The sequence below is a fragment of the Emys orbicularis genome, chromosome 1 (assembly GCF_028017835.1).
Source record: "Emys orbicularis isolate rEmyOrb1 chromosome 1, rEmyOrb1.hap1, whole genome shotgun sequence".
Classification (NCBI taxonomy): Eukaryota; Metazoa; Chordata; order Testudines; family Emydidae; genus Emys; species Emys orbicularis.
In genome coordinates, this window is record NC_088683.1 from 27,071,344 (window position 1) to 27,083,566 (window position 12,223).

Here is a 12,223-nt window from a genome sequence, read left to right on the forward strand (position 1 = left end):
TCTGAAGACTGAGCCACATAAGTAAGTTTTTGCACTTCATTACATAGAACAGTAAGTACTGGATCCATAGGTGTATGCTCTTGAGGACTGGCTCTTTCAGCAGAGGCCAACTCTCGGGGCTAAGCATTTATGCTCAGTCAAATGCAATCTTTATTCCTGGAGGAATTCTGCATCACTGTGCACGTGCAGAATTCATGTCTGGTGCAGAATTCTCCCCCTCTCCCCGCCCCCAGCAGAAAATACATTCTACCCAAGAAGTGCTGCAGTTCCACCTTTTACCCACCAGAGTCCGCTGTGGTACCAGAACCACCGGCTGCGTTCATGCTGCTGGTGGTTCTGGTGCCACAGCGGACTCTGGTGGGAAAAGTTGGAACTGCCGCACCTCTTGGGCAGAATGTATTTTCGGGGGGAAGGGGGAAATGGGGAACTTTTCCCTCAGGAGAAGTTGTTCATCACAGCACCCTGCCCACAGAGCCAGGTTAGGACAGACAGAGTGGGGCACACAGAACTGCTGGGGGGGGGGTCACAGACTGGGGTTCAGAATGGCTGGGGCGGACAGACTAGGGCACAGGCTCAGGAGCTAGTGTGGTGACAGCGTTGAGCCAGGGGTTGAATGGGAGTGGGGATGCAAGGCCACATGGGGATGGGGGAGGAGGCTGCAGAGACCCCTGAGGATGGGGGGGGGGGGGTTGGGAGACAGGGCAGATGTGCCTGATTGAATGGGAGAGGCTTGGGGTCAGCCAGGTTCTGCATGGGGGAGCTCCCCAACTCCTTAACAATACCGCCCATCCCCCCAAGAAACCTGTTCCGTACTTCTCAAACCCACATCCAACAACCCTCCAAGTTCACTCCAAGCTCCTTCCCTCTACCTCAGCTCCTCTGCTACCCCTGACTCCCCCCAAGTCTTTGCATGGTTTCTGATGAGTGCAGGAAATACAGTTATGTATTGTAATTTAAATGAATTACACAGTTCTATATTAATATGCCTAGTAAGGAATCTATTTGTCAAAAAAAAAAAAAATTACCAGAATTTTTTTTTTGGTCTGTATTGTTACAGACATACTTGCTGACAGGTATTTTGAAATAAATTACCAAAATAACTGAAACTGGTATGATTATATTGTGTTATTTTGACAAATAAAATATGCAGAATTTTAAAATATTGTGCGCAGCTTTTTGGTGCAGGATTTCCCCAGGAGTAAATCTTTGTGGATTCATAGTGACTGACACCATACCAGGCTTTTTAACCCCCTCAGCGAGGTCAGAGCTGAAGCTGCTGTCACCGCACTTAAGGAACCATGCATTTCAAAGCCAGAAGGCTTAGCCACTAATACTTCCTCAACAGCATAGCAAGGAGGCAATTCTAATAGTCCTTTCTGGTCCTGAGGGTGAGGGTAATGCACACAGAGCGAGGAAAAACGTTAATTACTTTCCATTAAATACTCCTGAGGGTGTTCTGTGCCAAAAAATCCTGCACCAAAATATTTTTTAAAAAATTCCACAAATTTTATTTATGAAATAAATGTGGAGGTTCCAGCCTAGCACTGGGGAGCATAGGCCACTGGCTACACAGAGGTGGGAGATCACTGTGCAGCTCCCCCTGGGACACAGAGTCAGCAGTGAGGCTGAACCAAACCCTGACAGTGCAAGGACTGGGCCTGCCCCAGAAACACCCCAGGGCCCTGCCTCTCTGTGCCAGGTGCATCAGGTGTGGGCAGGCAGGCCCAGCAAGATAGGACCCAAGAGTGGAGGGGATTAGCATGGGGGGGATCCAGGTGTGAGTTGAGAGGGTTCTGTGTGGGGCAATCTGGGTGTAGGCAGCTCAGTGGGGGGGGGGGGGGGGAGATCCAGGTGCGCGGGGGGGGAGGGGTGAATCTGGATGCACAGGGGCTTGTTGGGGAGGGGTTCTGGGTGCAATGGTAATGGGAATCTGAGGGGGGTCCAGGTGAAGGTGGTTGGGGTTCAGTAGGAAATGCATCAGATCCTGAGCCTAAAAAAGAAAAAACCTAATGCCTAATTAAAGACATCAGCAGCACTGGAAGTGATCTAGTCCAATAAATCCAATTCCAAGGACCTGGCAAGGTTCCTGATCCACCTGCTATCACAGTTGTAAGGAAATGAGGTAGTCTGTGTGCAATGTCCCTTTTACAGATGCACCCTTCAAATGTTCAGAACCACAAAGGTAGGGGCAGGGGACATGAAAGCGCCAGTCCAAGTCCTCTAGCACATCAAGAATGGGTATGTGAAGAGGCCCCTTGAAGAAGTACCACATTTTAAAGTGGACTCGCATGGAAACTAGTTTTGGAGATATTTTAGGCTGCATTCCATATTCAACATATTGAATTCACATGAAATACAAAGGAATTTTGAGAAGATGCCAAAATTGAGATATGGCCCACAGTTCACAATATTGTTATTTAAGTTGATTTAAAACTTTTAGAGAAACAAACTCAAGCACTATAGTACTTATGTAGAACAGCTATTTATTAATCAAGACATGCATAACTCCTTCACCAAGATAAGAGCCAATACACAGCAAATGACGTTTAAAAAAATAAAAAGTAGTGCCATTAAATCTAAGATTATATTTAGTGGGTGCCCTCCTTTAAGCTTTTTTTTTTTTTTTTTAAACCCTTTTGAAAAACAGAGCACTAGAGAACTGCTGAGATTATGTGATTCCACTCAGAAAAAGAAAAATAGTAAAGGTTCTTGCTTATTCTTCCAAATTATAAAGAAATATAAGCTAATCATATGAATCTTCTAGGATATATTTCAACCACATGTTGATAGGGTAATCTAAAAATATATTGGCATAAGTGGATCAAATTCTGTCTGAAAAATCCAAGGCCAACAGCAGGAACCCAAGACAGACGTTAGATAACCTTATTCTGATTCACCTGGAAATCGGTGGAGACTGTTCTAGAAATCTTAAAGTAGCCACAGATGGGCATTCTACCCTGAAGCTCAGAGGCTTCACAAACTGTGTTCCACAAACACATATGATTCATACTTTGCAAATGTATATGAAGTGAGGGTGCATGGGGCTGACAGCAGTCTGTATATAGATTGTTGTCTGCATCTATAAAAGGAGTGTTAGGAGCCTTTTGGTGCAGCTACATAACTTGACCTCTAATGTCAAAATAAACTTTCAATCATCATTTATTAAGCACCACAGATGTACACTATATACAGCATAGTTTAGCAGCAGAGAGATGACAGACTGAAAGGATTTAAAATGTAAAAAATAGGACACAAATAAAAACCTATACCCAATCTTCTTTTAAGCAGTTTCTTGAAGGTGGAGACTCAGGGGGGTTGATATGTTAGTGAAGTAATATTAAGCAAGATATTTACAAGTTTTTTTGTTTTGTTTTTTAAAAGACATGCACCATACATTAAGGCTCAGAGTACGTACTGTATATTAACTCTCACACACAACATAATTACATCTTGCAAAGGACAAACACCATTGTCCACAAAACAACCAAATCACCTCCTCCCCTCCCTACTTGAGAAAAATAGCACTTGGACCATCCTGAATATCAGTAAGCTTGTGATTCATTAAATCTGAAGAGGGAGCAATCTCCAGAGCCAAAAACCCAACACCAGAAGTGTCCTGCCCCCACAACTCACTCATGGCATTAACACCTGAAGATTTAGTTCAAGCACCTGGGCTAACCTCAGCTGATCACAAGGAGAAAGTTTCAGACAGCAAATAACCTAACCAGGGTGGATTAAAAAAAAAAAAAAAAAAAAAAAATCAATGGTTTAAAAAAAAAAAAAAAATGATTTTTTTTTTGATAAAATGCTTTTTGAGGGAAAAGAACACCTATCTAAAGATAGTTTTAATTAAGATACGTTATAGCTCAAAGGTATCTCATCATGGAATAGGGATTATAAATTCTATAGTATGAGACAATATATTCATGTAATGTTTAAGAAAAGTTTTGTAAATAAGTTACAATAGTTCATGGATTAGGGGGACCCAATCTTATGGAGTTTCAGGGGCTTCTGTATAGATTAATCTTTCTATCTACGCAATGGGACTCAGTGCTCAGTCTAGAAGATACCATCAGAGATGCTTAGTTTTGCAGTTCTTAAACTGTGGATTTGTGTCTCCAGAGAGAATATGCTTGTTAACAGCAAAAATGTGTTTAAATAAATAAATATATAGAGGTGAGAAATAACAGACCTCAACCCTATTGTCCCTCTGCAAATTTGTGTACACAGAGTCAATCCCTTACCTCTCACTAAAAGTGCAAATTTTCAAAAAGTTCAATGAATAGAAGATTGTTGGGGGCGGAATAGATCTGGACAAGGAGAAGAAGTCTGGAGAGAAATGTGAGAAGAGGGACAGGCAGTAGAAACAAAAGTGAAACTGTTTAAGCAGCATATTCCAGAAGTCTTGAGGTCTTTCTGAGTGTAGCCTTCATTGATTTGAGTTCTCTCACTAGAAGAGAAAACCTATAATGGCAGCAGGCCGTAAAAGAGACCCAATTTGGGAATATTTTAATGAAGTTCCTCTACCTGTGGGTAAGACAGGCATGCATGCAAAATGCAAACAGTGCAACAAAGAAATGCAAGGCCTGGTTGCCCGAATGAAACAACATCACAAGAAGTGTTCCTTCTCAGGAGGAAGCTGCGTTGAAGATGATGAAAGGCACATGTCTGAACATGCAGGATCTTCAGATTGGTAAACTTTATTTCATACTTCTTTCTTAAGGACTGCCGGTCTTCCTTCTGGACTATTCTTGAATTCTCATGTTTCAGCAAAAAATATAGTTGTTACTCTATGGTACTATCATTTTAGATGCAGTTGTGATAAAAAATAAATAGCTGAAATAAGCTGATCTTCATTTTACAATTTCCCCTTTAAAGTAATACTGAGTGTCAGTGAATGCAAGGAGTAATACTAAATGAGCAGTATGATAATAATTAAATAACTGCATTGACTTTTGTTTAGGAGAATCCATCCTCAACCTACAGCATTTTGAAGACTATCCACCTTCAAGATCACCATCATTTTCTATAGTTTCAAAGTTATCTGCCAATGATAGTGTTTCAGTCATATCATGTATGTCACATGACCACAGTATATCACCTGAAGCAAAAAAAAAAAGAAAAAAATCTCCATCATCCAGAAATCACCATACATAAATTTGGGATAAGAACCAGCAGATTACAAAGAAAGGTAATTGATGAAAAAATTGCCCGGTTTGCTTATGCAACAAACTCTCCTTTCCGTATGATTGAGAACCCACACTTCATTAACATGGTTCAGTCATTAAGACCAGGATACAGTCCACCCAACAGAGCAGAAGTCACAGGCAAATTGCTGGATAAAGTGTATGAAAGAGAAATTGAGCAGTGTGCAAGATGTCTAGAGGGTGAAACTGTTAACCTGAGTCTTGATGGGTGGAGCAAGGTCCACAATTATCCTGTTGTATGTGCTTGTGTGACAATAGAAGAGAATGTCTTCCTTACAGAAACAATTGATACATCATAAAATGGACACACAGCAGCATACTTAAAAGAAGTAGCAGTAAAAGCTATAACAAACTTACATTTTTTTTCAATGTCTAGCACACAACTTGGTCACAGACAATGCTGCAAATGTATCCAAGATGAGAAGAAATTTAGAAGAGAGTCCCAAGCTAATGACATACAGTTGAAGTGCTCATTTGATGCACCTCCTAGCCAAAGACTTCAGTGGGGCTTAGAGAGACTATTTTTGAACAATTAAAAAAAAAAAAAAAAAAAAAAAAAAGGGGGTAAAATATGCATCTCGTATATGCCACAACACCCTAGCTATAAAGGTTTCAGTTGTATTAGTTTGGAGGAGCTGCGTAACACACTTGCATGATCACCACTTTTGAAGAATGCAGGAGTTTCAAATTCATGTTGATACGGGCTTCATACTACGTTTAACATTCTCTATTTTATATACTATCTAAACACTACACCTACCACTGAAATGCAATCAACTAAAACAAGAAATGATGACTGTTTAACAGCATACTCTGCTGTTAGATCAACACAAAGAATCCCACTGCAAGGAAATCTTCGTTCCCACCCCAAGATACAAACCAAGGAATATTTACTGAACTAACTCAGAATGAAATAAGAAATGCAGAGTCCCTCTCCAAATCAGACAGGCTTGCTTTTATTTCAAGGGGTGGGGAGAGGGAAGGGAAAAGATGGGTGTGGGCTTTGGTTTTTTGGGGGGTTTTTTGTTTTTGTGTTTTAAGATAGGGAATGGGTAATTCTCATTTGTACAATAAACAGCCTTTCAAATTTAATTACTGCATTTTCCAGTATTAGTATCTACTAACCAGGTATCTTGCTGTTATCAACAATTTTCTAATTTTGCCTTCCAGCAACGTGAAATCTGAGGGAAGGACAATCCTGTTCAGAATTACGAAATTTAGCCTAAGGTCTATTGGGGGCTTTCTATACATATAGTGTTTTAAAATGAATGATCATAAAACAAGTCAGTCAAATTATTCCCAGTCTTGGAAGCAGAATACATGCAAAACAAATAGTAGCAGCCACATTTTGAATATCGTATCCCTAAGCCTATGAAGCCGCAAGAGAGGTTTAACCAGTCTGGTTTAGAACTGGAAGCAACAAGCTTTAGGACCTTGTAGAATGTCAAAGGCTGTAGCTCAGGGGTTCTCAAATTGGGGGTCGGAACCCCTCAGGGGGTTGCAAGGTTATTACATGGGGGGGTCACGAGCTGTCAGCCTCCACCCCAAACCCCGCTTTACCTCCTGCATTTATAATGGTGTTAAATATATTTAAAAGTGTTTTTAATTTATAAGGGGGTTCACACTCAGAGGCTTGCTATGTGAAAGGGGGTCAACTGTATGAAAGTTTGAGAACCACTGCTGTAGCTGCTTTGCATTAGTTTTCCAGATAGTAACCCACATCAGTAGTCAATCACAGATTACATTCTAAGTGTTCTTCCTCTGCCTCCTCCCTTTGATTTAAAAAGAACTGTCATAAGGCAAAATATTTACTAATTACTGTTAAAGGATAGTCAATGTTGCTAACACCGACTGTGCTACACTTAGGGAAAAAATTAAGAAGAGTGAATGTAGAATATTGGTCTTAGTCTGCCCCTCCTTATTTTAATACTAATGCTTTTTAAAAGTGAAATCTCAAATATCCATTTGAAATCCACTTATTTGGTTATGTAGATACAGAGGAATGTTTAACAGTTTAAGAACACTACTTCACAGGTTGTGACACCTGCATATGTGAAGTGCAGGCAAACACACAATAGCAGGCCTCCTAGACTTGTGTGCAAACAAAACACACAGCATTTCTGGCATACAGAAAGAGTTATTTTCTTCTTATTCAAACAGCCAGAAAGATTTGGCTGGTGTCCCTTTAAGCAGGGAAGAACAAAATCCTGGAAGAACAGAACTTGGAATCAGAAACGTTATTCCAGAAATCTCCTTGCCAGTGGAGAGAAGGAAATTTTCCCTCGTGAACGGCAAAGAAAGACTTCCTTACATTTCTGTAAGTTTCTGAAGAATTTAAGTTTTCATCTAAAAGATATAAGGGTTTAGTCTTCACGGTTCCAAAGAAGGCCTTCTAAACATATAAAAATGCAGTTTTGGTTTTTTGAATATGCAGGAAACAGCCTGAAGAGAGGTATGAATTTACAAATTTAAGGCCCCAAACCCAGCCTGAGCACTAGGGAGTTCTGCCAGGGATTGGAAGAGGAGGAAAACAGGACATTGCATCAGCACAGCAAACAAGGCCACCAACTCCAGTTTTAGGGCTAAGGACTATGCCACTTGTATCTTAACTATGTGCAGAAGAATGATCAGTTATTCTGTACAGCAGCAATCAACCTCAGCCCAAGTTTCTGCTGCACAATAGCATGCAGAGCTGGATTCTAGTGTGCATCTCTATATATGCTCTCCATGTCCTGTCCCCTCACAAAATAAAACCTGTAAGAATATTCTGTGGGAACAAAACAGGAACAGGATTTGCCCTCCAGAGAAGTATAAACTCCCTCAATGCTTCTCAGAAAGTGAAGCTTCTCTCAGTTTTAGTTTTATAGTTCAAAACTAAACTTCTGTATGTCTGGAACTTTTAAGAGAATTCCACCATCTCCACCACTGCCCTCACACTTCATGTGCACTTAAATATATCCTATTGATCACTACTGCTCAATCTAATGAGATACTGGATGACTTGTAAGAAAGCTGATCAGAAGCTTCTGGAAAGTTTATAATGATAGCTGGAATGGAAAAGTCTGAGCAAGTTCCTACTGTCTATGTTCTGAAAGTGAAATAAGACTACCAATTCCTACTTCACTGAGGAAAGAAAAGGGGGTGAGGAAGTGTTCACATGAAGCATCATATAGAATATGAAGGAAACGAAAGCAAACCGAATAAAGGGAAAGGGTTAAATTAAAAAAAAAAAAAAAAAAAAAAGTAGAAGAGAGGCATGCTCCCAATTCCACTAAGTGTGAAAAAGATAAAAATATATTTTCCCAAAGTCAGTGGGGAAGTCTGAATATCAAGCAGGATCCCCAGCAGATGTAAAGTGAAGTAATGCAACTCCAACAATTTCCATTTTTCTATTTCTGTCTAGCGAAGCCCACTAAAAAAGTTAAGCCTACCAAAAATTCTGAGAGAGCTGGAACAGCAGAAGTAAGGAATGAACTACTGCCACATGACCAAGGAAGTGCTGTGGAAGGACTCCACCTACCCTGCGGGGGACAGCAGAAGCAGACAGTCTCTTTCCACTACAAAAACAGAGTTGGTTCTTTATTTACCTCCTGTCTTCTAATGGATCCTAATTAGTTTCTTTATAATGTTTTGCCAATTTGTAGCAAAAAAGAAAAATTACTTCACTGGACTCCTGTAACAGTGATTTAGTACCTTTACTATAATTCTGAACAGTAACCTTGCCTATCAAAAGTTATTAAATTTCTCTTTTTAGAATTATGTGAGGTAATGTCAGCCCTGTCATGCTTACTTAAACCAACAGAGGGCTGCTAGGACCCTAAACTTTACATTTAAAACATTATTTCCTAGCCCTTTTCCTCAGAGACTGATCAGAATGTAACCCAGTCATTAAGAGGTGCACTACTGGAATTTTTTTCTCCATAAAGAGACTTCAGAACTTCATAAGGCTCATCTTGAGAGCCAAGAGGCCACCTAAAACTTGTTGGAGGTTCTCCCATCCTGTGGGCTTAAAGAAATCTTTAAACAAAAATCCAACCCCTCATAGCACGCACATGTAGTGCGCATACTGCCAGAGGCCTTGTCATCCCATGTATTTTATAGTTCTGCTGCTGCTCCTTGGCTTTGTTCTGGCACGGAGATCTGTCCTAGGAGTAACCCACTTCCTTCATTTAGTAAACCTTAGCATTCCAGTGACTGTTGGAGAGATGAGACTGGATGTGCCCTCTCACCGCATGGCAAAACTCAGTCCAAGGACCTCTTTACAGGACCATGTGGAAGCAGGGGGGACTACAACTGCCTCACACCTTGCAATGAGTCTGAATCACAAAGAGACAACAGGGCATATGCCAGAACAACAGATTTGAGAGTGCGGGTAGGAGGCAAGGACACAGGATATCTTATCTAGGGGACCCTGACTCTGGAGCTGTGGCGTGTGCATAATTAACCAGACAAGTCATTTCAGCAGTGACCAATTGCAGCATGGGATAGCCATTGAAAAAAAATAATTGAATTGAACTACTTATATCGGAATGGCAATGCATCCACATGGAGCTTACACCAACTGAATTCCAACAAAACTGAGTTAAGTCAATTCTGAAGTGGCTTAATAATTTAGTTAGCAAGATAAGCAGACAGAAGCTCATCTGTGTGTGAACACAAGGCAGATTGTGCTGGAAAAAGAAAAGTGCAACTTCCTTGCGTGCACAAATCTCAAAGAAGGGAACAGTGCCCAACTACCTCCTTCCTCCACTTCCTTGTTCTCACTTTGTCTCCCCCTCAAGGGCTATAGAAGCAGGGATCCCCTTCCTATGACATTAGGAGATCTGTAGAAGGGAAGGGAGAGAAGGAGGCCTATTGGAGGGTGAAGAAATCATTTTCTTTTCTGTGGATTTAAGAACCACCCCACACACACGAGGTTCAGCAGCTAACACACACACCCAGCCAGAAGCAGTTCCCTCAAGGTATGTCTACACTGCAATGAAAAACCTGCAGCTGGCCCGTATCAGCTGACTCCGGCTGCGGGACTGTTCCATTGCAGTGTAGACTTCTGGGCTCAGGCTAGAGTCCAGGCTCTAGGACCCTGCAATGTGGGAGGGTCCTAGAGCTCAGGCTGCAGCCTGAGCCCAGAAGTTTTGTGAACAACACAAAGCTGGGAGGTATTGCCAATACAGAGAAGGACCGGGATATCACACAGGAAGATCTGGATGACCTTGTAAACTGGAGTAATAGTAATAAGATGAAATGTAATAGTGAAAAGTGCAAGGTCATGCATTTAGGGATTAATAACAAGAATTTTTGTTATAAGCTGGGGACTCATGAGTTGGAAGAAAGAGAAGGACCTAGGAGTATTGGTTGATCACAGGATGACTATGAGCCGTCAATGTGATATGGCCGCTAAAAAAGCTAATGCGGCCTTGGGATGCATCACGCGATTATTTCCAGTAGAGATAAGGAGGTGTTAGTACCATTATACAAGGCACTGGTGAGACCTCATCTGGAATACTGTGTGCAGTTCTGGTCTCCCATGTTTAAGAAGGATGATTGCTCTCTATAAATATATCAGAGGGATAAATATGAGGGAGGGGGAGGAATTATTTAAGCTCAATACAAATGTGGACACAAGAACTAATGGATATAAACTGGCCATCAGGAAGTTTAGACTTGAAATTAGACGAAGGTTTCTAACCACCAGAAGAGTGAAGTTCTGGAACAGCCTTCCAAGGGGAGTAGTGGGGGCAAAAGACATATCTGGCTTCAAGACTAAGCTTGATACGTTTATGGAGGAGATAGTATGATGGGATAATTAATTGCCAAAATTAGGCTGATCTTTGACTATTAGCAGTAAATATGCCCAATGGCCTGTGATGGGATGTTAAATGGGGTGGGATCTGAGTTAATACAGAGAATTCTTTCCTGGGTGTCTAGCTGGTGAGTCTTGCCCACATGCTCAGGGTTTAGCTGATCGCCATATTTGGGGTCGAGAAGGAATTTTCCTCCAGGGCAGATAGGCAGAGGCCCTGGGGGTTTTTTGCCTTCCTCTGCAGCATGGGGCACGGGTCACTTGCTGGAGGATTCTCTGCACCCTGAAGTCTTTAAACCATGATTTGAGGACTTCAATAGCTCAGACATAGGTTAGGGGTTTATTACAGGAGTGGGTGGGTGAGATTCTGTGGCCTGTGTTGTGCAGGAGGTCATACTAGACAATCATAATGGTCCCTTCTGACCTTAAAGTCTATGAGTCTACAATGCAATGAAACAGCCCTGCAGCCCAAGTCAGCTGATATGAGCCAGGTGCGGGCTTTTCTTTGCAGTTTAGACATGCCCTCTGTGCCACTCCCTACCCCCCCCCATGACCCTTTTATCTGCTGACCAGTCTTTTATGGAAACACGAGAAGATGTAAACCAATCTGTGTATTAAAGTGCCTTTCAGATGCTTCCTTACTTATGGTGGGTCAAAGTTAGCTTTCAATAATTTAAAACCACCATTCATAAACTATCTCACATTTGAGAGAAGGTACCAGAGGGCCTCTAATGTTAACTTGCCCAAAAAACAAACTGTGCATTTCAAATTTTCAAAGTTAGTATTTGTATTACATCAGCTTAAGCCAGAAATGCTAGGTCTTTAAGCTATGGTGTTAATCATTGTCAGGTAATTTGCAAAGGTAGTTAGGGTCATCAGTTTGATTTACCTGGTGCATTTGCCAGCATACTAACAGGACACTAGTATACGCACACAACAAAAGTTTTCTGTCATTGCCCTGCAAAAGCAAAGCAATCAGGTATAGGAAGGAAAAGTGTTTTATGCATGTCACCTGCTATTTTTGAAGAGTTCAGATACCATTTTCTACTCTAAAGGTTAAAAGAACTTAAAAAAAAAAAACCCAAGACAAATGTACTCCCACTTTTATTCACCCCATTAATAACCCACCAAATAGCTTAGTGCAACATAATATGGTCAGTGCTAGTAGAACAGAAGACCAGGACTTATTTTACATTTTCATTTTATAGTCCCTTAC

The 12,223-nt window shown here is 41.2% G+C and overlaps 1 protein-coding gene across 1 annotated transcript in view; it reads right to left on the reverse strand.

Moving 5' to 3' along the window:
- Positions 1 to 12,223, reverse strand: part of RSBN1L (round spermatid basic protein 1 like) — a 90,459-nt gene that overhangs the window by 71,774 nt on the left and 6,462 nt on the right. The gene's annotated exons all lie outside the window — the stretch shown is intronic.